We start from the raw sequence: 24,625 nt of genomic DNA, 5'->3' as shown, positions 1-24,625 counted from the left end.
TAAGTGGAAATGAATGGGAATGTCTTATATGATTCTACATGATTTTATATGCCTTTCTCTTTGGTTGTCATGTAAAAGAAAATATTGAAAAGTTGTTATTAACAACTAACAATAAAAAAGAAAAAAATGGGAGGCTTGGGAGCAACCTCTTCAAAACAGAAAAAACGAGGACAGATTCCTGAAGATGAGGTTGGTAACCTCATCTTCCTGAATCTGTGAAGTGGTGGAAACTCATATAGCCCCTTTGAATATGTAGTGAACTCTTTTCATCAGAACTTGATACTAGCCCAATATAAAGCACACAAGTATAAATCTTTCATATGTATCAAAAACCCCCATGCATATATTTTCACAGCATAGTATCATTTGCAGAATACTGTACATAACAGCTGCCATGGAGTAATACCTCTGCTGGCTGGGTACCCTGCAATACAAGAATATTAGGCTATCTATGGTGTTAAAGAAATGATCACTTATTATGTGTTGTAATAGTTCACCGTCAGCAGAATGCATATTAACTTGTGAGAATCTGATCCAGGACACTAATGCTCTTCTAATCCAGGTGCCATGATCTGTCGAAGCTTATAGTAAGAACAGATTGGAAGGTGTCAACGTCACTGACCATGGGACATTTCAAGAGCTGATAGATTGGAATGCATTTGTTCTTCTGTGTGAAAGCACTCAGGAAAAAGCTATGCAGTTCTTTACGAGGTGGCAGGAATGAGTACAGTATAGTGAATTAACATTGGGTTCATGGTTACAAATATAAGATCTGTGTTTATAATTCTCATTGACACATTTACAGTTTGTATTCAAAGGCATTTTTCTTGTTTTTTTTTTCTTAGACAAAATGTTTGGTTCTTTGAATTTTAGTAAAAATAAGTTAGGGGAAATCCTGATTTTACACTAGAGCCACTAGAAACACACTTTGATTACAAAAAAAGATGGTTTGCATCCGCTAAATCAATTCTATGAAAACGGGAACCCTATAGACTTTGAGTCCAGTAAGATATGCTTCCACTTATCATAAAATGAACTCCCCTACCGGATCATGCAAAGTGAGAACAAACAGGGTGAGTGAGGCACAGGCACTTAGGCCTACAAACCTTGAATCAAGCTCTGACAACTTGAAGTTTCTCATAATTTACGAAAATTCATAATACTGTTGACTGCCCTAAAACTGATATATATATTTTAAGATGTTAAAGGGAATTGGGTGTAGAAATTCCACATGAAAGGTGGTTGCATGTCAGTATTATAGTAAAATATCCTACTATTGCATACATATTAGGGAAAACACACAAAGTATGTTACAGTTTCTATATGGCTCCAGATTAGCTGGGGAATATATACCCAACACTGTGGAGCCATTGCTGTAGAGAATCTGATACCAGAGGGACGATGGTGCGTGTTATGTGAGACTGCCCAAGAATCCAAACGTTCTGGAAAGAAATCTTGTTATGCATTAGGAATATCACAAGAGTTTCCTTTAAAGCTGACTCTGCATGATACCCTCCTGCTAAACAAATGAGGCCAACATATTACTTACCTTTTAGTGGCAGCTCGTATGTCTGATGCGCAACGGTGGAAGCAGGCGGAACGCTCGAATTCACTTCTGGTGTTCCAAAATATAGGCACTGATAGCTATGTAACTACGTATCTACCTTAAAAGATTAGCGGGATACATTCTGACTATGGACTCCATTTGTAGAATGTGTGAACCAAGACGGAGTAGGACGCCATCTTCTTACTCTGTCCTCATCCAGTAACCACTAACTAGATGGAACAGGAGATGTCTGACCCGGAAACTGGAATCGGTATATTGTCAAAGTGATTTTGCTCTGGTGGATTCACAAGGATTCCCATAAAATCAAAGGTATTCTCTAGAATACTGCTTGAGATTGAAATATGCGAGAGACTGCTAATGATTGCTATGGAGATGATGGGCTGACATCCTAAGCTAGAATGGTCTTTTTCATTTTTGTTTTCCTTCTAATTCACTTCTTCTGAGACTTTATCCAAGGACAAGTAGGTACAAAACATTGCATTTATACTGCTGATCTATTAAATGTCCACATTACATCTCGTTATTAAGCATTCTGAACATGAAATAATTTACCGAAAACCTGAAATGCGCAGGAATCAGATTTCATACAAAAAATTTACATTTACTGCAGACCTTGTCGAATACTTGGGGTACATCACTTCAATCAAAAGGAGTGGACAGAAACCAAAACCAAGATCATTCATGGGACTCTGAATTCTTTGCTAAATGTGTTCCTGCTTATTGAGGGAAAACTGAAACATTGAAGCAGTTATTAAAAATAAATCAGAAATTCAGTAGAAGCAAGAACAGGAATATGGGTTTAGCACAGTGAACTCCTACATTGCAATTTAAGTGTATCCCAAACTATTTAATGCAAAGTTGAGCGCTTAGCATTCGATTAGTACATTTGTGAAACAAAAATCTGGTACTGCAAACAAGGTACGAGAAAGACCAACAGTAAAGAGTCGGATATTAACAACAGTTTATTCACTTCAAGCGGACCTAGGTTCATCTAGGACTGAGCACAGCGATAGAGAAGTGAGCAATTTACATCACGGTTTGTTCATATTATATACACATTTGATTTTCTGAGGTTGTCAATTTCCAGACATTTTATGGCTTCCTGCAGCGTATACCTTTTCTGCAAAAACATGCATTTCTCATCAGTATCGTGCTTGCACAAGTTAACCTTTCCCAAAGTTCAAACTGTTCCCAGCGCAACTAATCTGTGGTTCACTGTGCATCTGTAGCTTGGTAGTTTGTTTATTATGACCCCTTCCTGGAATGTAAAGAAAGTCTCCTGCATTTGTAAATCATTGGTACATATATTTTCAGGCTCACGCAATTAGCTTTGAGAGACAGGAAGACGTATATTATTTCTTATCTTACTTACACCGGGCTATTAAAGGTCTGAGGCCTGCACAACCACCAAGCTAATCATTCCTTGTAAAACACGTTTGTTCTGAAGAGCTCATCAACTTCATGCTGCAAACAATTTAAACTGAAAAACAGGAGACACAAAATGGAGTCTGATTGTGAACGAAATGGGGGGCTTAGGCTAACCAAAATGAATGCAGTTTCACTGTGGGTACATACCTTCGCTAGCTTATTCTCAAGTATTCTGTTGTGACGTTCTACTAAACCCACCAATTGTGGGTGGCGACTTGAGTGGAATTTCTTTTTGGTCTGTAACCCATCACACACCTGTTGTATTATGGGGGCAATGAAATGAGTTCCGTTGCCGGACCAAATTACTCTGGGTAAACCAAATCAAGGGAAGTACTCAGTGATCATAGCTTTGGCAGTGGACATAGCAGTGTTATCTTTCAGGGAGAAAGCCTCGACCCATTTGCTAAATGCACATATTACTACTAATATTTGTAATGTTGCCATTGTTCTATTTCAATGAAATCAAAATGTATTACTTCGAATGGCATAGAAGGTGGTCCAAAACTACCCTTCGGTACTGGCAGTCTCTTCCAATGTTATGTTGTTGACAGATCATACAATTCTGTTGTAATTTCTCCATGCTGGGTCTAAATGTTTACAAATGACATGCGCACTAATGTGAGCCGGGGCCATGGGCCATAGTAACTACAGCTGGTACGTAAGCGTTGGGCAACATCAATCTTTGTTTGTCATGATCAACCCAACATCCTTCATCATCCAGCCCTTCTGGTCCAGAACCCCATTGTTTAATTTCCTCTCCTGGGGCCTCAGCCTGAATTTCTTTTATACTACTAATGCCCTCTTCCATCACCCCACTTTCAGCGACCCACCTGGCAGGTCCTAATATGTACATTACTGATTGTAGATTTGTGGCAGTTTGTTTGGACATTCTGTCTGCAAATGCATTCCCTTTTCCAATATGTCACTAATTCTCTGGTGTGCTGTGCATTTCATTCAGGCCAGTTGTTTAGGAAAAGCCAATGCTGACAATAGTTTCTTTATCAAGGGTCTGTATTGAATCTTAGTGCCATGGGATGTTAAAAATCCTCTCTCGGCCCACAGTCTCCCAAATTTGTGAGCTACTCTAAAGTTTCACTGTCGGTATACATATTCACTTTGAGCCCCTGGAATATCTCACAAACTCGAGTTAAAGCAATTATTTCACCAGCCTGGGCATAATTATGGGGATTTCTTCTACTTTCAACAATAGTGTCTAAGGCGGTGGTTGCATAGGCAGCAGTAGAATGGCCGCCTGGAAATTTAAAACAAGAACCATCACAAAATATTTCCTTGTCCAGGGATGGCAAGGGTGTGTCACTCAAATCAATTCTTCTTTTTGTGTCTTGCTCAGTGACATAGATCCAATCATGAGTGGTGTCATTAGTACTGTCCTCATGTAGGGTAGGGAAAAGTTTGGCTGGATTAAAAGAATTTCTGTGGGGTGCAAATAGAATGAGCTTGTATCCCGTAAACTGGGCAGATGTGAGATGCTGAGTTTGCGTTCTATCCAGTAGTACATTTACTGAGTGAGGCACCATCACGTTTAAGGGGTGACCCAAAACCATGCCTTCACTTTGTTTTACTGAGGCAGCGGCAGCAGCCGCAGTCTTCAGACATTTCGGCAAAGCGCATGCACAGGGTCCAATGTGGAGAAAAAATAGCTGCACGGCCTGTTCTTTTCCCCATGGTCCTGCGTCAAAACAGTCAAAGCACAACCATCTCTTTCATGCACAAATAACACAAATTCTTTAGTGTAATTTGGTGTCCCCAATACTGGCGCGGAACATACAGCAGTTCTGAGCATATCAAAAGCATAGATAAGGTAGAGATAGAGCTACATCTTTCTTTGTTAGTGCTAACAAAGGCTTAATAAAAAGGGAGACATTCGGAATCCATTGCCTGCAATAGGAAATCACCCCGATAAAAGCCCTTACCACTTTATGAGTGTTTGGTATCGCCATGTCAGAGATAGTGTGTACCCTGTCGGGTGCAAGGCACCTACCCTCCTTGGATAGGAGGTAACCAAAATATGTAACTTGTTGACAATACTGGCATTTTTTCAAAGATGCCTTATGTCCGTTGTCAGCTAAATGTTTTAACAACAATATAGTACCCTCCTGACAAGTGCTCTCCGAAACTGCAGCTATAAGCAGGACATATATGTATTGTATTAGCATACAAGAGGAAGGTAATTCTAGTGCATCTAGTTGTTCCTTGGGAGCCCTACTGTAAAGGCTAGGGCTTTCTGTGTACCCCTGCAGGATTTTGGTGTAAGTAAATAAACATCCCCCGTGAGTAAAGGCAAACAAATATCTGCTATTGGGGTATATGAGTATGCTAAAAAATGCATTTTTCAAATATATTGCTGAAAAATTGATAGTCTGCGCAGGGATCATCGTTAGAATGATAGTGATGTCAGGAACAATGGGAAACTTGGGTGAAACAACCTTTATTAATAGCTCTCAAATCAATAACAGAAGGGTATGGTAATGCATTGTCACCTTTCTTATAAAAGGCTAAATTGGGCTATTACATGTGCTACCTGAAATGTCCTCTTATCACACCTTGATGTACGAGGTCAGAGACCATACTTTTAAATGCCTGCTCTCCATCAACAGAAACCTTATATTGGGGGGATGCGCAGCAATGTGGCACCGGTTTTTAAAACTGTGTGCACTGGTTCAGCATCTAAAATTCCAACATCATTGTCATTGATTGCCCACAAATGTGTAGGTACTGGGTACAGCTCACTGGGTAAAGGCAAAGCCATGAATTGAGAGGTGGAATTGCGCTGGGGGGGGGGGAATTGTTTAGTGAACTCCATCCGGAGAGCAGTAAATGACTGCGTGTATTTTTTTCAATAAGTTCAGGCCCAGCAGGTTTTCACCGCAGTTGGTTGTCAACAAAAATGGACACGAGTCAGTGAAAAGGCCCAGAGAAATGGGCACTGGTTGGGAGACCGGTCTTAACACCGAAGTACCAGAGAACCCTACTGATATATTTTGTTCCCCTGACTGATATATTTTTTCCCCCATATCCATTATATGGTTAACATGGCAACCTTCTGGGCCACTCTGGAAACCATATGATTCCTCACACGTTTCATTAATCTCTCCTTATTTGTTCTTTGTCTTGTCAAGTGATTTTTTCCAATTTTTCTTTATCTTCAATACCCCTGACGTGGTATCACTGCCATGGGGTCTTTCCCAATGGGCATTTTCGCTCTCTAGCGAGCTCATTAGCATCTTGTTTACATCTGTGACGTCACAGATGCGTCACACGCGCACATCTCATCACGTACGCGTGATGCCACGCGCGTGATGCCAGTCGCCGTTGCTTCTATGCAAGCAGACGGAGTCACCAATGTACACACTGCAGCAGCGGCCAGAACCACACGCTGCTGATGACTCTGGTCATTTAACTCATATATAGACAACTACAGTTAAGGACTTGGGACTCTGTGCATGACTTATTAATATATCTTTTCTCTAACCAGCTACACCATAATGTTATACTTAGCAATACAAGTATCCGTTAATAATGGATGGCTTTACATGGCCTGTTCAACTTTATATTTCGTAACTGATCCATTAATTTATTTCTCGTTAATGGATGGCCAAAACCCGCTTTCTTTTATCTCTAACTCATCACTATATTGACTATATATCCCTTTCGTTTTCCTATAATGCTATTAATCGACATTATTATCCTTAAGCATATCAAATATGGACTCTAACTTTTATCTTAATTGACGGATGGTTTAATTTATTTACTCCATCATGACCTTTCTACCTCGGTATACCAGTTGATCTGGTTATAGAATGGCTTTACTTTATTATTATTCTTAGGTATTGATACCATCTATTGATTCTACAATGGAATTTATCCACTGAACCACATTGAAAGACTCATTTGATCGAATTCTTGAGGGCAACAAAGCGTATCCAAACGGTAAACCAAGTGCACCAAAGCTAGTGAGACTTACTTCTATCTCATCATTACATAACATCAGACTAACAACCGGATGCTGATGATATAATGCATTCTAAAATTAGCATTTCTGCCTTCCAGGTAACAGTCTAAGAGACACTCGGTTGCATTCCTGGAACCTTGCTGTAACTATTTCTATAGAGGGATACATCCCCATTACTTCTTGGTGAGTTCAACCAGCATACACACTTGCACCAAACCTCTCTGGCAATTTTTCACAGGCCTTCCTCAGCCCCATTTTCACGATCATTGCTCTTAATTGGACATACTTTCTCACTTTGGAGTGGCACTTCCTCAGAGGATCTTTGGGGAATCACTATGGCATGAACTTTTGTGGGTAACTCACCTCAGAAATGGTATCTGGTTGGTTTCTACATAGACTATTTGCTCAATGTATTTCCACTAATATCAGTCTGAACAACTAGCTAATGCAGGCATTGACCCCATCCTAAAAATTGCTTCGCTGTCTTCTCTCCCCCATCTGCTCGCTGCATCCATTTGATTATTGGACTATGAACTTGGAATTGGGTATGTACACCTGCATTGTCTAATTAATGACATATGAATGCATAATTGAATGAACATATATCTTTTGATCATTTGTTCATGTTACACACTTATGGTTTGTTATGTTTTGCTTTTATTTCACATGTTATCCTTTCTTTTTGTAATGTATCCTTTCTTTAACTAATGTGACGGCCTTGAGGACGACCCCTTGGGTCGAAACACGTGTTGGCTGAATACGCAATTACAAATCTTCATTTACAAATCTGGATGGCTATTCCTTTGAAAACTCAATAATACTGAGACTTGATCATTTGAACTAGGTGTCCCTTGCGCAGTAGTACTGCACGCCCACCCATTTTATGCTTATAACCACTGGAGATAGATAGAGGTATCTCTTGTGCAGTACTTGCAGCAGCGGACCTCTCTTATCATCAGCAAGTTTGAGCGCACCCCAACTTCATCACTTTCCCCTTCCACATTTTTCTGTTTATATATCTGCATAACATCCGCTGCACAACACAATTGTCTTTTAAGACATTCGTCTTGCAAGTATTCAGCTATAACTTGCAACACTTTTTTTTCTAAATAGACAGGAAATATTGGGTGAAAGTGTGATGGATCTCTAGACGGGAGATAGAGGCACCTGAAATTAATCTGTGAGCATTTCTAGTGATGTGTATTTTCTCAGTGGGCAGGGTACTCTTTTGGACATATATAGTATCTAATGTGGGGCGAGATCTAGTTAGATATAACTCATCCATTATATTTTTTGGAGAGAACAAGTTTAACATGTGCTGACATGCTTCTTCCAGTGAAGGGAGGGTGCAAACTAAATAATTCAGTTGCTGCATCAAAAGCAGGGGGTCTAGCCTTTTTTGTAACAACACTGGTTTTAAGTGCTGTATTCTAATGAGTTCAATAGAACCATTTTCCAGCCATTGAAGGTCTGCTAAATGTCTGATCTGGTGGTGCCAAATACTATTAAAAACTATCGCTCCTAACCCATATTTTATGTACATCTCATAGGCTGGGGAACCCTCAGGTGGCGCGAGCACCCCTTATATGTTTTCTGTTGCTGCAGAGTGCTGCCCAACATGTGTGTATCTTACTAAAACCAGGCATTTCTTAACTCAAAAAGGTCATACCTTCCACATTTTGCAAAATATTTTTTTTATATACAAACGGTTTGAAACAAACTTACCTGATTCAAAGGCAATCCCCCATCAAACGAACCCTACGGCTGGTGGTCTTCAGAAAAAGCAAAACTCAGTTGCAGTTTTAGTTTTGGGCGCCAATTTGTGAAACCAAAATCTGGCACTGCAAACAAGATAAAAGAAAGACCAACATTCACAACCCCTGCACAAAACTCTGAGTTTATCATTCCTTGTAAAACATGTTTTTTCTGAAGAGCTCAGCAACTTCATGCTGCAAACATTTGAAGATGAAATATAGGAGACACAAAATGGAGTCTGATTGTGAAAGAAATGGGGGGCTTAGGATAACCAAAATGGATGCAGTTTCACATATGGGCAGATGTCAGTGTGGTGCAGAAGAAAAAAGGGACTGAGAATGGTTTGCGACCAGAGACATTCTCCCAAACAGAAATGATTTAGTAATTCAAAATAGATGTTGGCCTGTGCACGGGCCACTGTTATATAATATATATATTCAGTAAAAAAAAGTTGTTAAAGGGACGTTCTGGTTAAGTTGCACTACTAAAAACCTATCAAATTCAGTAAAGGAACTTTGTTAAAGGGACGTTATGGTTCAAAATAAAACCGAAAAACCCCTGAAATTCGCCAGTTATTGTAAGCTAAGCAACCATAACTCGCGCCACTGTGTACTGCTAACATTAACACCAGGACATCAACGATGACATCACAAATGTCATTGATGACATCACATGTCTGGCTCCCCCTTTTTTCCTTTACTGACATATCTAGGCCACATTGTTCTATTCAGGAACAGTGAAAAACTAAAAATTAAAAATATACTATGTTTGTAGACTTACCCTTCAATTAAGTTCTTACAATAATTCCCTTGGGTTCATGTCACATCATATGAAACATATACATAGCGGAAGACACAGGCTTGAAAGAAAGTAATCCTTTCTGTGCATGGAGATACTCATTAGGATTATCAGCACTTTCTCATACTGTACTTTCCTGTATATAACCATATTTGTATGGATTGTACACGCACTTCTTTTCTTAGTCTAGTCACATCATGTGATACACATACATACAGTAAGTAGCAGCTTTGAAACAGAGCAATCATTTCTCTGCATATATTCATATTTGTATGTATTGTTGTCTCTTTGTGTTTTGTCTGTAATAATGCAATTATGTATTAAGTGAGTTTTATTAGCTACTTATTACATTTTTCACACTACTACATCCTCCGTTTCCGCTCCTCTCACCGAAGGGACACTCCTGTGGGAGAGCGCATCCCTCCAGCTGCCTCACAGGCCATTCATAATGCTGATGACCCTTACCTTTCGAGGGTCACGGTTGTGTGTATGTACTGTGACACAGTACTCTGCAGGGGGGAGAGACTTCGTAGTTCTTTCGAAACTACCGTCTCACAGCACGAGAAGACCAGCCCACTATCTAAGTAAGGCCCACCCTACATCTTCCTCTCTCCACCCACCCTTTCTTATCCCCGTGGTTGGTGTCCCCCCTTTACCCTCATTTCCTAGTGTGTTGTGTGTAAAAAACAAAAAAAATACATAAAACAACAAAAATAAAAAAGGCTCTTTTCAGTGCCGCCTTTCACAGTTTTTAAAAATAGAAGTGGAAAATAAATGGAGCAGGGCCTTGTGTATTTTTTAGAAGTCCGCGGACATCTACAATTTTGGGGTGCTGCCCTATCATAACCATTGCACTTTTCTATGGGAGGAAGTGGTGGCTCTGAAAAGAGCCTTTTGGTGGCGTTTGTTTGTGTTTGAAAAACTTGAAATGGTCAAAAAACACCTACTGCAAAATGGATGGCTGTAAAAGGTCGTAATGCATTTTGCATATTTCTCAGAAAAATCTGTTTGCCAGCATAAGTAAGATGGACTCCATCTCTGCGAAAAATGTATGTGCTACGAAACATATTTTCATTGTGAAAAGAGGACATGCCAACATCTCTTAGAAAGGCACAAACAGCCTTATTGACATTGCACCTCGCTTTCTCCATTTGTGGACCAAATGAAGATGAACGCAGCCACATTTGTGTATGCGCAATCCGAGAAAAAATTACTTGAGAATTTGGAAACATGTCCATGACCTTCCCAAGTCCTCCTTTCATTGCAAATTGCAAAGAAAATCCACACGCATGTCCTAAACTATTCCCTCCACAATGAATTATCATGTCTGGATGATGCTCTGTCTCTAAAGTAGCACAGAGAGGTAGTAACTCCAACCACTTCATTCCACATACTCCATGCCAGTGCACTTCCACATGTGGGAATCCAAGATCTACAGCTACTCCACAGCTTTCTGCATGCACCTTCAACCAATGTATCCACGAGTCTCCCAAAATCCAAACAATCTGTTTTCTGAAACACACTGCCATAGCGATCTGTTCTTCTCTCAGGAAAAAGACTATCTGACAAACCCTCTCCTGGCACAACACACCCACTAAACTTTACTGACCAATCCCTTGCTTTGCTCATTCTCATTTGCATGCCTCCCCACCCCAAAATCCCTGTGTGTAACATGCGATATCCGCGGACTACCGCCATGTCCTCGGACGTATCGTAACATGGACAGCCCTTCTACCATTTCCACTTCCCTCTCTGTGCCATTCCCTCATTGGATATAGCTAAGCAGTCACACGACCATCCACCAATCACATCCAAGACCTCTACATCTAACTCCCATCATCATAGATCAGCACTTCAAATGTACTGTTAATCAGTACAAGTGTCATATCATTGGAAAACACCTACTACAAGAAATACTGTACAAGTCTCCAAGATTTCTACCATATGCATGAACACAAACTACAGGCATGCATATTTTCTGTATAGTACATGTACAATTCTTATAAATTCATATAAACAGATTAACTGACTTTTAACTTGTATAACCTATAAAATGAACTTACTGTCATTTTTCCCATCTGCTATAATCAACTCTCACTTCCAAACCTATCTGCTATTTAATTTTATTTTACACACACATTTGCAAAGCATGTTGAACTAACATATTTAAAGTAAAATATAAAGACTGCACATAGTCAAACAAAATTGCATGCACACACTATGTTCAGATATCAAACAAGAATACTTGTACAAAAAACATAAAAATCAATGTCTAAATTAACATCAGTTCTATAAACACACACAATTACTAATTTGTTTCCTTTACAATTGCAGTGAAGACCACTCTCCTGAAAAGCAGCAGCAGAATTTGAAGTACAAACAACAACTCAGAAGAAACCTGCTCATTCCACAAAAAAATAAGTTAAATACCACCATAATATTTTTACTATTACTCAAACACACTGTGGGGTTCATTAATGCTATTTCTGCGCCTAAAAGCAGAGATTGTGCACCATTCTGTCCACAAATCCCCATTTGTAAAACAGGGATTTACAGGCAGAATGGCGCACAAATCCCCATTTTTCGGCGCACAAATGACATAACTCAGCCCCTAGAATTTTAATATTATAGAACAAACAACTGTTTTAATTCTGTACCATTAAATTTACTATTTGTGCTTCTCCTCACCACTAGTTTACTTTCTACTGTCATCTGAACTCCAGTTTAGTAGCACATAAATTCAAGAATACCCATCCCAACTAGTTGTAGTTGCCCAATGCACAATCGCACACCATCACATCTTTATCGTCATGCTCAGACACTCATGCACACAGAACACATACATTGCAGAACACCCCAACCCATGTCTTCATTTTTTTTCAACAGACCCTAAAGAATGCCTACCAAAAATCAAGTCCGTAGAAAGCAACGCAGAAGTAGAGCAAATGAAAATAGAAGTGTCCCAAATAAGCATCCATCTTTAGCAGAATATGTACAAAAAGTTCAAACAAAACAGGTAATAGTCATTTAGCAAAACAAAACGAGCTTCAAGTACAGAAACTTCGCCGCCTCTATCAAAATGTAAAATGAAACAGAAAACGATTAACAATAATTCAGCTAACACTACTTTTAAAACTGTTCCTATAAATCTTGATATAGTGCCAAGTAAGCATACCAAAAAAAGTATTTTAGCAAAAATGTTCTGCCACAGAGTCCTTCAAAATCTTATAAAAACTGGAGCGAAATCATGCACAACCCTTAAAACCTACCGTAGGAAATTAATCTTAGAAGCTTTGATAGACAGTGCAATCCTTCTCAAAAGAAAGTTATTTATTTTAGTGTTAAACAAAATGAAATCACTAACAAAACTAATGACTAAATTACAAAAAAAGAATTCTCAATAAACGAAATGTCAACAAAATTAACTTCTTAAATATCTGTGGAGGTGAGTGGAGTCACACCACAAGCACAGAACCATATCTTAATGAAGAAGCATACAGACAAAAGCAAACAAATTCAATTGCCATACACAGCAGTGGACTTTTTATTAAAAGGTTAATAATACCATAATGGAACAAGAATTACTGCTTACAAAAATATCCCCAGAAAACTTGGAATTACCTCTCAATTCAACTGAACCAGAACGTCTAGTATACAAATGGCCATGCACGTCAATGTGTATCATTCCCAAAAAATCTTTCAAGTCTTTACGCCAATTCCTCAATCAGTATGTGAAAGGCAAAGACAAATTCAAAATTAAACTACTGCAAAATATGGATACCTGTCCAGTGCGCAAGTACACAGGACCACAAGGACATTCATTGGCCTGCATTTCAGGACCTATTTGCAAAACCACCTTCCATCATATCAAAATGATATGAACACATCATTCAACTATAAGAAATCTAGTCTATAAACTGTACTATGCTAAAAGTCCTGCTTTAGCACTAGCCAATTTAAATAACATTCTTCTACTTGGTACAGCAAAAGACCTACTTGAAGAAATCGACTATATCCAGAAAAAATATTTTGGAAGTGAAAGCCACTTAAAAAATGCAATAGCTGTACAACAAATTAGCAACAATTCTATGCTTGGCAACCTTCTACTACACACATACAAAAAAAGAAATACTGAAATTTAAAAGTACATCTGCTGAAGTACCAAACCATGTGTGTGTATGTTGCCGCAGAACTTTTTATAAAAGTAACACAAGAACTGTAGACCTAACATACAAAATAGAAGACAATGAAGATTCTAAATGGTTTGAATGAGCTCTCTACCTTATAGCAGAAAATAAATATGAAATAACTGACCCCTTAATGCTTTGCAGTTGCTGCACTATAAAACTTGACAACAACCAAACTCCTTCACGTGCTATCACAAATAATTTGGAATTATTCCCACTACCAAAACCCCTACAACAACTCAATTTATATGTGAGCATCATAATTCAAACAGTGCACCCCTTTCAAGCAATAATACGCCTTCAACCAAAAACAGCAAAATTACCTTCCTCTGAATTGGTTAAAGGCATTCGTGGCAAAGTAGTGTATTTACCATTAGATCTAAAACAAAATGTGCACACTCTGGGAGTGCAACGTCCAATGGAGCAATCTTTAATTATCTTAGTAAATGGTGTACCTACAAAAGACAAAAATATTTGCCAACAACTGGTAGACTTACATAAAGTTAGACAAGCCTTGCAATATCTAAAAGACAATAATGAATACTACAAAGAAATTAATATTGAAGAAAACTTGAAGGAAACTGCTGAAATAATTCAAGAATCACCAGAAACTGGTCGATTTGAGCTTCTAGATCCTGCTACAGTATCCAATATTTTAGACCATTATACAATTCATCCTTTGCACTCTAATGCCACCATAGAAGATGCACTGGAAACGTACCAAATGCGTCAAACAAAAGGATCGCCAATCAGCATATGGGAAAAAAATATAGAAGCACGTGCTTTTCCTCTACTCTTTCCTACTGGCAAAGGAGGAAGGTACGATGATAGACCTATTCAAATAACAGCATCAGAATACCGCTCGTTACGAATGTATTCTGAAGATCCCAAATTTATAAAACATGTGGAATAAATATTCCATCTACTCTTTGAAAGTGAACTAGCAACTCTGTTACGGAGTTGCACACACATTAAAATCAGGAACCCACTTTCAAAATATATCCGCTACACAATTATTACAAAAAGTGCAAGAAAAAGATGAGGTTTTGCAATCAAGTATTACAAATCTATTAGCAAACATGTGTGGTACTAAAGAGAACTGGTTCCGACGTCATGAAGATGTATGTTGTATGATAAGAAACCTTGGCCCACCCACTTCGTTTGTTACATTAAGTTGTGCAGAATATGCATGGGAAGATTTACATGATTTCCTACGCATATCAAACAAAAACAAAACAAACCTAGATATACTAACACCTGGAGAACTTTGTTCTCTAGATCCTGTTAATGTTTCAAGATATTTTCATCATCGCTTCATTGCTATGCTACACTTTATTTGTAATAAAACTGTTCCTCCCCTCGGAGAAGTGCAACACTTCTTTTGGAGAAAAGAATACCAAGCCAGAGGACTGCCACATATCCACATGCTTTTATGGATTAAAGATGCTCCTGAATTTGGTCAAGAAATTATGATGCCACTGTGTTAGTTTATCGAAAAATAAGTCACTTGTGGAATTCTATCGGAATCAACAAATAGTGATCTTGATGCACAAATTTTACAATTTCAAAGACACAAATGTGGCAAATATTGTCGTTGCAAATACAAAAACAAAGGGAAATACTACACCAAATTGGTTTCCATAGACCAGTTACAAAAACAGGTCAAGTAAACAACTTCATGTCTTCAGTTAGACATAGTGTTAAAGATACATCAGCTAAAAATACATATTACATAAAAAGAACAGAAGAAGAAAAATATATCAATGATTACAATGCATTCATTTCCCTCTTATGGAATGCAAACATAGATGTGCAGTACATTGCAGACAATTCCACTGCAGTTGCACGATATGTTACAGCATACTTAACCAAAGCAGAAAAAACAGAGCTTCAAGACCTCTGGAATGACCTGTCCTCAGACAAAACACTGTCTCAGAAATTCTACAGCTTGGGCATAAAAATGCTCTCCCATAGAGAATGTGGCTCCTATGAAGCAGCAGATCGTTTAACCGGTACTGCTTTGTATGGAAAATCTGAAAATATAGTATGGCTAAGTCTTGGTCCTACTAAATCTAGTAAGAGTTCTGAAATCATACGACGACATAGATACAATAGCCAAAAATGATCCCAACAGCCAAGACATTTTGAAAAACAATTTGCTGGACACATACTTCCCAAACAGAAGTACCACTTTGGAAACCATGTGTCTGTACCACATAGCCTAAAACTTCACATACAAAAATAATATAAAACCCGATGGAAAAAAAAGGTAGATACAGAGTGACAAATTGTGAAGGCAGCTTAGTAAAACTCACCAAACCAAATTTAATTAATCATATCAAATTGTCATTAGACTCCTCAACATAAAGAACTATGTTACATGTCCCTGCTACAACTCTTTAAACCATGGAGAAAAGAAGAAGAAATACTAGAAAACTATGACGCCTACGAAGATGCTTTCAAAGCAAATGAAAGCACTATAACCGATGTAAACTTTACACACTACAAAACAATGTTGCACAATGAACAGCAACACGAAGAAGAACTCCAGGCCCAACTAGATAAGGACACTCCTGACAGTAGTCCACCTTCTGTAACAGGAAGCCAAGAACCACTGGGACAGCCACTAATAGCAAATGAGGCAGAATTGGCTATGACAGAAGTAGAAAACACCATGTGTCAGTATGAAGATAAAGAAGACTTAACTATACTACAAACAAAACTAAACAATGACCAGCGTAGCATTTTTCAAGAAGTAACAAAAGAAATTGCACATGGTGTACAACATGAAAATAAAGAATGCACCTGCCAAAATTACAAACCTATACTACTGTACGTCAGTGGTGAAGCTGGTTCTGGCAAAACATTCTTAATCAAAATCAGCAAATTCCTTCAACAATTGACAAACAACAAACTGTCAGCTGTTGTCACTGCCCCACAGGTTTAGCTGCCTACAACGTAGGCGGTGTCACTTTACTCCAATTACTACTCCTGCCAGTAGAACACCAAAACAAATTAGACTATTACAAACTTTTTACAGAAGCTGCAATCGAACTACACAGAGTATTAAAACAAATGAAAATGCTACTAATAGATGAAGTGAGCATGGTCTCAAACCTAATGTTGGCTTTGATTCACCTCAGATTACAAGAAGTACTCAAAACAAACTATGAAGAGCTCTTTGCAGGAAAACACATTATTGTTTTCGGAGATCTTCTTCAATTGACACCAGTGAAAGGTGAGCCTATTTTTAAAACCTTAGGACACAAACTCTGCCGTAAAACTGTTGGCAGAATAGGAAATGTCAATCTTTGGCAACATTTCCAATACATAGAATTAACAGAAAACTTGCAGCAATCTGCAGATCTCACTTATGCCAACATCTTAAAAAGTATTAGAGTTGGTATACTACCTCAAGAAGCACAAGCAATATTGAAAACCCGGCACTTTCATGCACTTTATGGCGATAATGCATGTGCTACGGATGTTATGAAACAATTAGTGCACAAAAATGTCAATTGTATGGCCTTAATGCCAACTCTTGCAAGCTGTTTCAAATTCAATGAAACAATGTTAAAAAAAGAAATGCAACCAATAATTGAAATTAGCGCCACAGACAAACTAGACGTACATGGTATGACAGTACCCATGTGTGAGCAAGCCACAACAAGACTAAATAGTTTAGAAAATTCAATCTCCAACACAGCTGGATTGGAAAAAATATTAAAATTATCCTTAAATTGTAGAGTAATTCTTAAACGTATCCTTGACGTGGATCAAGGACTAGTTAATGGAGCACTGGGTACAGTTGTTGGCTTTCAAACATACCCACGTGACAACAACATTCAATTTGTCAATATTCTCTTTGACAAACTTTCAGAAGTGAAAAGGAGAGGACGCTCAACAGCTCGATTCCTTCTCTTCAAAGACATGTATGTACACAGAGAACAATTTTCCCTAACTCTTGCATACGCAGTCACCATTCATAAATCACAAGGTCTTACTCTAGAGAAAGCATTGTTAGATATTGGTAACACAGTCTTTAAGCACTATCACGCTTACGTACACTTGACGGTCTATTTCTAATCAACTTTGATGCAAGTGAAGTAAACGCTGATATTCCTTGAGTTTTAGAATACAACAGATTTCGTTCACTATACACCCCCCATCTAAAAACATATCCTGTTCCACAAAAAGTAAAATGTTGTAAAAGAAAACTAAATCAAACAGAAATGCAACAGGATGTCACTGCAAATCCTCCAAAGAGAGTAAAATAAACTAATAATTCCTCAAATACCCTATTAGGGAAAGTAAACCAGGTACTTCTTCAAAGAAGGAAGATAAACTCCAAAATAAGCACTCGGATACAGAACTACCTGGTCCATTTAAACTTTCAAATATAACTGGTGTAAGTTGCTACGCAAATCTAGCAATGAATATTATATTTCAATTACCACCAATTGTTGACATTTACCTACACAGTACAGACCAATTGTGTTTACAAAAGTTAGTACTTCATAGAAACGCAACAAATCCTGACAACACGTATAGTGTTCATGGAATAAGACAAGAATTGGACTACTGTGCTGGAATGGTGAAATTCAGTATAAACTCACAGGAAGATCCACAGGAATTTTTAATGTACCTACTACAAGTACTGGAAAACAAAAACATACCTATAAATGAAATTTTCCAGATTACATACATGTGGAAAGATACATGCACTCTCTGCAACAATGTGACACAAGAACAAATCCCTAATGAGCGCTTTGTATAAGTATCCATACCTAATTGGGAATCCGTTCCATTTCAGCAACTGCTACAAAATGCAAACCATGGTAGATTATGTACTATCTGCAATTCGGATAATCGCTCCACCTTACTAATACAAACACATAGTAAATACGTAATACTAATTCTTCTACGTTACAATGCAGATGGTACCAAAAACTACTGCAAGCTGACTGGATTCACACATGGTCAAGTATCACTTGGTAAGAAAACCTTCACAACAAAAGGTATAATCTACCACGCAGGAGCCACAACCAATGCAGGTCATTGTACTGCATATATAAAATAAAAAATGTGGATGGTTCGAATGTAATGGTAGTACAATTACTCTAAAGCAGAAATTACCAGTAAATCTTACAAACGGTTATTTAATCTTCTTAAAACCAAAATGTATGAACTAATCTGTACTTAAACATTAACAAAACATCTATTAAAAAACGTTAAACTGTTAGAATATACCAACAGCTATCTAACTGCCCCAAGATTCTACAACAACTAAACAGATAAATGAATACCACCAAATTATATAAAAAAAAATAAACAGGACACGCCAACTGGTATCTAATTGCCCCAAGATTTTCAATAACCAAACAGATAAATCAATACCACTTCATTATAAAAAAAAAAGACAGTTAGAATATGCCAACATTATTTACGAACATTTCAGGACACCACTTGTTTTCTTGGGACAGTTTCAGCTTGCTTGCGAACAATACGGACAGGTCTACCGTCCTCAGAACACCCCCATTTCATTTATTTACAAACATCCTAGGACACATGTGTTCTTAGAACAATTTCAACTTGCCTACGAACAATATGGACAGGCATAGCGTTCTCAGGACACCCCCCTTTTGTTTATTTACGAACAATTCAGGACACCCGTGTTGTCCATGGTCAGAACGAACACAACAGGGGTGCCTGCCACCTAAATAAATACAACATTTAACCCATCTTTTACTCCACCACCCTCCCCAAACAGTCTTACACGCCAACACACTTTACTAAATAGTATTTTTCCACCAAGTTTCACTGTGCTGTCCGTGGATGTCCGCGAATCCAAGATGGCGGGCGTTTCAAAAATTCTGACACACTTCACGCTCTTCACCATCCAATCACCGAACACGTTGCATGTCTGCAGACATGACGCAAGCCGATTAGCCAATCAGGACACTGTCCGCGGATCGAACAGGGAAGTGTGTCCGCGGACCGAGCATAGATATCACTCATTTTTTGTGACCTACTTTTTGGTCATTTTTTTAAAAAAAACTACTGGACGGATTTTCACCAAATTTGCAAAAGCATGCTTTTGGGACCAAGCCGCTGCTCTTGGTCCAAGATTGGTGAAAATCCGTCCAGCGGTTTGGGCTGTAGGCATGAGCAAAGTTTTTTTCCCCATTCAGTCTATGGGAAAAAATGAAGTTTTGGGACCCCCTCTATAACTTTGCTCCCCCTGGACCAAACCTCACCAAACTTTGCAAAACAATTCAGAGTGACCCATATACTTCTTATTCTTAGTGAGGATTTGTCCAGGGAGAGCGGAGTTATAATCTGCCCAAAAAGGGCTCTTCCTATGGAAACAGCACTTAACCATAACTACACAGCCACTAGCGTGGCTGTGTTTATATATATATATATATATATATATTCAGTGAAAAAACTTTGTTAAAGGGATGTTATGGTTCCAAGTAAAACCGAAAAACCCTTGAAATTCGCCAGTTATGGTAAGCTAAGCAACCATAACTCGCGGCACCACCGTGCACTGCTAAGACTAACACCCAGGACATCAAAGTTGACATCACAAATGTCATTGATGACATCACTGATGACATTACATGTCTGGCTCCCCCTTTTTTCCTTTACTGACATATCTAGGCCACATGGTTTTCTTCAGTAACAGTCAGGAATTAAAAGTGGAAAAGGTAGTATATTTGTAGACTTATCCTTCAAGTATGTTCTTACAATAATTCCTTTAGGGTCCAGTCATATCATATGAAACATATACATAGGGGAAGACACAAGCTTGAAAGATAGCAATCCTTTCTGTATTAAAATAATCAGTAGAGTTGGCAGCACTTTCTGATAGTTCTGTTGTTTTTTTATTACTGTACTATCCCTGTATAAGCCCCTATTTTTATATCTTGTATTCACACTACTTTCATTAGAGTCCAGGCACATCATGTGATATATATACATAGGGTAAGTAGCAGCTTTGAAACAGAACAATCATGTATCTGCATAAAGGTAATCAGTTAGGTTATGAACACTTTTTGCTACTACTGCTGCTATTTTTCTCTTACTTCAATTTCTTTGTATATACTCATATTTGCATGTGGTGTTGTCTCTTTGTGTTTTGTCTATAATAATGCAATTATGTAGTAAGTGGTTTTTATTATCTACTTATCACATGTTTCACAGTATTCAAAAGTTTAATAAGAAAACAGTTATCATTTCACTATTCAACATGGCAAGCTTATGAATATTGCATCTCCATCATGTTTGCTGCACACAATGCCTACATTTCTACATGAGCACGTTAGTATACTCGATGGACTAATTAGCCCTTGATATCAATTCCAATGATCCTTCACACTTTTTTTATTAACATTACAATAAGAAACCCTTGTACAGACTTTTCATGAAAGGTAAATGCATATGTGATGTCATCAATGACATTTGTGATGTCATCTTTGATGTCCTGGGTGTTAGTCTTAGCAGTGCAAGGTGGTGGCGCGAGTTATGGTTGCTTAGCTTACCATAACTGGCGAATTTCAAGGGTTTTTTGGTTTTACTTGGAACCATACCGTCCCTTTTAACCAAGTTTTTTCACTGAATTTCATAGGTTTTTAGTAGCAAAGCTTAACAATAGTAACTTTGACTTTATGTACATGTAATATGGAACATACTGAACCACTTCTACTGAATGTGATGTCCGCGAACTTTTTTGATGTCCGTGGACATGTTCGGACACTGGTATGTAATAAAGAGGCACACTATGGTGGAGGTGAGTAAGAGCTTTATTCGAGGCCCCCGGGGTAGTCACAGTAGAGGCACCAACTGGCGAGGCACTCTAAATGGAATATACATGCACGAGGTTCTAAAGAGACTCGTGCATGTATTACCATAACATCTCCCCCACCTGAGGCAAAAAGAAAAACAGGGGGGGAAAAAACAGGAAAGTGAAAGGGGAAAAAAAGGGGGGTCAAGTGGGAGAGGCAGAGGGAAGATGGGTAAACTGGGGTACATTAGTAATAGACATAGTCATTGTTGAAGTTTTGGATGATTTTGCGGTTCCTTCTGGACATTCTTCCAGTGGGGACTCCTTGATGCATGGAGTGAGGTCTATCATTGTCCACATGTTCACGGAGGGATTCTCTTAGGGGATGTGAGGTGTGTTGTGATGGTCTGTCAGGACTGTTGTCCTTAGATATGCTGGTCTCTTGGATGTCTTTTGTTACTTTTATGAGATCATCTCCAGACCATCTCTTTCCATCATCGAGGATGACAGACTTCCCATGACAACTCACAACTCTCTGTGGAGGTCTGAAGATGGATTCACCCTTGAGAGTTTTCTTCGGTTCTTTGACACATACCCAGTCTCCTTCACGAACCATCATCTCTTTTACTCCATGTCTGGAGTCGTATTGTCTTTTGTATTTTGCTTGTTTTTCTCTTACTATCTTTTGAAGTAGATCCATGTTCACCCTTGCTTCTCCCGTGTATAAGAACATCCACGCCGGTCTAAATCGGTTGGTTGCAACCCTACCTCGCATGAGGGTGAAGGGCTCTATGTTTGTGGTGGTGTGTGGGGTTGTTCTATACGCATGTAAAGCTTCTTTGAGGGTTTCTCTCCACGGGAGGTTGTTGGCTGTGGCCAGTTGAACTACGCTCTTCACGAGCCTGTTCATGCGTTCCACAAGTCCGTTGGAAATTGGATGGTACAAAGATGTTATGTGGCTGATGGACCTTTTCTTGAGGAATTCCCCAAATTCCATAGACATGAACTGAGACCCGTTGTCCGAAACCACTTCCTTGGGGTCTCCCTCCCTGTTGAAGATCTCTGTCAGGAAATCTGTGACTTTCTTTGAGGTCACATTGTCCTCGGCTATTCCCCATTCTGTCCATTTAAAGGTGTAATCGACAAGTACTATGATATATACTTTGACTGTTTCGAGGTTCTCGAATGGACCCATGATGTCGATTGCCAGTTTAGACCACACATGTTTGGGAGGTTCAATAGGCTGTAAGGGGGTCTTTCTTAAGATCTTGGACTTGTCACTCATGGCACACGTGGAGCAATTTTTGACCAGTTCTTCTGCTTCTTTCCACATTCCTGGCCACCAATAGTTGTTTTTCAAGCTCCTTCCTAGGTGACCTTTGTGTGCCAGTTGGAGTACTTTTTTTCTGAGTTGGGTGGGTGGGATTACTCGATCGCCTCTGAAGATATGCTCATCGTCCATTGATAATTCTTCCTTGAAGGGAATGAAGGTAGTTAAAGCTTCTCCCGTTTCCACCCAGTCATTAGCTATCGCTTCCCTGATTTCTTGCTGTTCCGGATCAGTATTGGCATTAATTTTCCATTCATCTCTCGAGATGGCAGGGTTTACGACAGCTATGATGTCTTCATCTGGAGATGCAATCTCAGTGTCGATGTTGGTCGATAATCTGGAAAGACAATCTGCTACTTGGTTTTGTTGACCAGGAGTATAGCATAGTTGGAGGTTGTATTGCATGATGTCGAGGAACCAACGTCTTATTCTCGGTGATATAAGGTGAGGGGTTTTGGACTGAAGGACATTTACTAGAGGTTTATGGTCTGTTTTCAGTATGACGGGTAAGCCCCAAATTAGGTTCCTGAAATGCTGAAGAATCCACCTCAGACCCAGAGCTTCTCTCTCGATGGTGGAATAGTTTAGTTTGGCTCCCCTCAGTACTCTCGATGCAAATGCGATCGTCACGATGTTCTTATCTTGTTGCTGTTCCAGGATACCACCCAGTCCGGTTTTACTTGCATCTACGGATATGATGGTTTTGGCTTTACAATCGAACATTCCTAAGGCTGGAGCTTGGTTAATTTGGAATTTGATTTCTTCGAATTCGTTCTTGCATTCAGTGGACCATATGAATTTGGCTGCCTTCTTCAAGATGTTCCTCATGTTTTTGGTCTTATCAGCATAGTTGTTTATAAACTTGGAGTAGTATTCTGTCATCCCGAGGAAACTCCTTAATTGGTCTTTACTTTGAGGCTCGGCGATATTCATTATGGTGTCCATGAGTTTCCGCTTGGGGCTGATGCCGTTGGCGTCAATGGAATGGCCCAGGTATGAAACTCGGTCGCACTTTGTTGCATTTCTCTAATTTGTGTGTGAGCCCACTTTTTTGTATGACCTGTAGGACACCCACAAGTTTTGCGTTGTGCTCTTCTTCTGTACTGGCTGATATGAGGATATCATCTTGGAAGCAGTGTATGCCATCAAGTCCTCCAAATAGATGTGACATGAGTCTCTGAAAGACTGCTGCAGCTGAAGCGAGTCCAAATGGCATTCTGTTAAACATGAATGCACCGAGAGGTGTGACAAAAGATGTTAGGTTCTTTGAGCTCTCTTCCAAAGCTATCTGGTGATAGGCTGAGGAGAGGTCCAGAGTTGTAAAATATTTTGCAGGTTTCATGGTCGATAGGAGTTCAGATATATTGGGAAGTGGGTGTCTGTCAACCCATATGTTTTTGTTTAGGTCTCTCAAGTCGACGCACATTCTTATGGAATGGTCCGGTTTTTTTTACTAAGACAATAGGGGCAAGCCATTCTGAACTCTCGATGGGCTGTATGATATTTTCATCGCAGAGGCGCTTAAGTTCTTTCTTCAACGCCTCTTTTGTTCCAAAGGGAATACTGCGGACTCGGTGGGCCCCTGGGACAGCACCTCTTTTTAGGATTATTCTGTGTTGGAAACCTTTTAGGAGTCCAATCTTGTCGCAGAACACCTTGGGGAATTGTTTTGCTAGATTAGATTTGATGTCCATATCATTATTGAGCACACTCAGCACAGGGATTTCTTCTCCAGGGTGTATTCTTACTCGAAGGGCGGCTTGTTCTTCCCATCCCACAACGGAGGAGCCATCTTTGGCTA

At 39.0% G+C, this 24,625-nt stretch overlaps 1 protein-coding gene across 1 annotated transcript in view; it reads left to right on the top strand.

Moving 5' to 3' along the window:
- The window catches only part of DDIAS (DNA damage induced apoptosis suppressor), a 395,303-nt gene that overhangs the window by 248,697 nt on the left and 121,981 nt on the right, over window positions 1-24,625 (top strand). The gene's annotated exons all lie outside the window — the stretch shown is intronic.

The sequence above is a fragment of the Ambystoma mexicanum genome, chromosome 7q (assembly GCF_040938575.1).
Source record: "Ambystoma mexicanum isolate Mex_15411 chromosome 7q, UKY_AmexF1_1, whole genome shotgun sequence".
NCBI lineage: Eukaryota > Metazoa > Chordata > Amphibia > Caudata > Ambystomatidae > Ambystoma > Ambystoma mexicanum.
This window is presented reverse-complemented; position numbering and strand designations above follow the sequence as displayed.